The sequence below is a fragment of the Sorghum bicolor genome, chromosome 7 (assembly GCF_000003195.3).
Source record: "Sorghum bicolor cultivar BTx623 chromosome 7, Sorghum_bicolor_NCBIv3, whole genome shotgun sequence".
Classification (NCBI taxonomy): Eukaryota; Viridiplantae; Streptophyta; class Magnoliopsida; order Poales; family Poaceae; genus Sorghum; species Sorghum bicolor.
In genome coordinates this window covers 24,303,962-24,306,882 of record NC_012876.2, presented here as the reverse complement: position 1 = coordinate 24,306,882, position 2,921 = coordinate 24,303,962, and positions in this window count along the sequence as shown.

Below are 2,921 nucleotides of genomic sequence, written 5' to 3'. Positions count from 1 at the left end.
ACGACATCGTCGTCAAGTCAAAGCGGCGGGGAAACCTGATCCAAGACCTCGACATCTCTTTCAGCTGCTTACACGCCAACCAGATCAAGCTCAACCCCGAGAAATGTGTTTTTGGCGAACCTCGAGGCATGCTCCTGGGCTACATCGTTTCCCAATGCGGCATCGAGGCCAACCCCGAAAAAGTCTCGGCCATCACAAGAATGGAACCGATCCGAGACGTCAAGGGCGTGCAGAGAATCACGGGATGCCTAGCGGCGCTAAGTCATTTTATCTCAAGGTTGGGAGAAAAGGCGTTACCTCTGTATCGACTTCTGAAGAAAGTCGAGCGTTTCTCTTGGACCCCCGAGGCCGAAGAAGCCCTCGAAAACCTAAAGAAAACACTGACCTCAGCACCAGTCCTGGTCCCACCTCAACCTGCAGAACCGCTGCTCCTTTATGTTGCCTCGACGACCCAGGTCGTCAGTGCAGCTGTGGTGGTCGAGAGGCAGGAGGAGGGGCATGCATTGCCCGTCCAGAGGCCGGTCTATTTCGTTAGTGAGGTACTCTCGGAGACCAAGGTGTGTTACCCATAGATCCAGAAGCTAATCTACGCTGTAATCCTCGCCCGACGCAAGTTGCAGCACTACTTCCTCGGCCATCCCATCACAGTGGTCTCATCCTTCCCCTTGGGAGAAATCATCCAAAGTCGAGAAGCCACAGGAAGAATCGCCAAATGGTCGGTTGAGCTCATGAGTGAGACTCTCACTTATGCGCCCTGTAAGGCTATCAAGTCGCAAGCCCTTGTGGATTTCGTCGCGGAGTGGACAGACTCCCAGCTCCCGCCGGCCCAGGTTCAGGCAGAGCTGTGGACGATGTACTTCGACGGGTCTCTCATGAAGACAGGAGCTGGGGCGGGCCTCCTATTCATCTCGCCGCTGAGCGTTCATATGAGGTACGTCATAAGGATACATTTTGCCACGTCCAACAATGTTGCAGAGTACGAGGCCCTTGTCAATGGTCTGAAGATCGCCATCGAGCTGGGAGTCCGACGCCTCGACGTTCGAGGCGACTCCCAGCTCATCATCGACCAAGTAATGAAAGCCTCGAACAGTCACGACCCAAAAATGGAAGCATACTGCAAGGAGGTCCGTCGACTCGAGGACAAGTTCCACGGCCTCGAGCTCGTCCACGTCGCCCAACGCTACAACGAGGCAGCCGATGAACTCGCCAGGATCGCGTCGACTCGAGGCACGGTCCCTCCTGACGCGTTTTCAAGAGATCTACGTGAGCCATCCGTCGACCTGGGCTCGGGGGCCGGCATCGAGACCGCTCCTGCCCAGCAAACCAATGCCGTCGAGGCACTACTAATGGCGGCTGAGGTAATGGAAGTGCGGCTCGGTCGACCGTTCGATTGGCGCACACCGTTCCTCGACTGCCTGATCCGCTACGAGCTGCCAGAAGATCGATCTGAGGCCCGCTGTATTGCTCGGCGGGCCAAGTCATATGTAATCTATGGCGATGACAAGGAGCTATATCCATGAAGCCCGACGAGGGTCTTGCAGCGGTGCATCACCGTAGAGGAAGGCCGAAAACTCCTCGAGGATCTACACTCGGGGGCTTGTGGGCACCATGCTGCTCCACGGACCCTCGTAGGGAACGCCTTCCGACAAGGCTTCTACTGGCCAACGGCCGTAGCTGATGCCATCGAGCTCGTACGCTCATGCCACGGGTGCCAATTCTACGCCAAGCAGATGCACCTGCCTGCCCACGCTCTCCAGATGATCCTGATCACATGGCCGTTCGCGGTATGGGGGCTCGACTTAGTGGGGCCTCTACAAAAGGCAAAAGGGGGGTACACTCACTTGCTGGTGGCTATTGACAAGTTCTCCAAATGGATCGAGGCTCGACCCATCACCAACATCCGCTCCGAGCAGGCCGTCCTTTTCTTCACCGACATCATCCACCGGTTTGGGATTCCCAACATCATCATCACCGACAACGGCACTCCGTTTACCAGCAAAAAGTTCCTGGACTTCTGCGATCAGCATCACATCCGTGTGAACTGGTCTGCAGTTGCCCACCCTTGAACTAACGGCCAGGTCGAGCGTGCCAACGGCATGATTTTGCAGGGGCTCAACCCAAGAGTTTACAATCGCTTGAAGAAATTCGGCAAGAAATGGGTTGAGGAGCTTTCCTCAGTCCTATGGAGCTTAAGGACTATGCCAAGCAGGGCGACAAAATACACCCCATTCTTAATGGTCTATGGCTCTGAGGCAGTGCTCCCGACAGATCTCGAGTATGGGTCCCATCGACTCAAAGCATACAACGAGCAATCAAATAAGGAGACTCAAGAGAACGCGGTCGACCAGCTCGAGGAAGCTCGAGACATGGCACTCCTCAACTCCGCCAGATACCAGCAGAAGCTCCGATGCTACCACGACAAGCACGTGCGCAAGAGGGACCTGAACGTGGGCGACCTCGTCCTACGACGGCGGCAAAGCAATCAAGGACGCCACAAGCTGACTCCACCTTGGGAAGGCCCATACATGGTGGCCGAGGTCTTGAAACCGGGAACATACAAGCTCGCACACGAAAAGGGGGCGATCTTCACCAACGCGTGGAACATCAAACAGCTACGTCGATTCTACCCCTAGAATTTCAAAGCTCTATGTTCCCACGTACATTCGGTACCGAGGCTTTGTAAATGAATGCATGAATAAATAAAGTCTTTCCCTCGAGCAATTTACTTTTTCACGAGTCAAAATCTCGACGATTAGAAGGGGGTACCGACTATGACCTATCATAGTCGATACCCCCTCGGGGGCTAACATGGTTAACCAAAGTGTTTTCTAACATTGGCATGCGGCACTGCCGTCTGTAAAGAAACCGTAAATACCCTTTTTTTTTTTTTTTTTTTTTTTTTTTTTTTTTTTTTTCTTTTT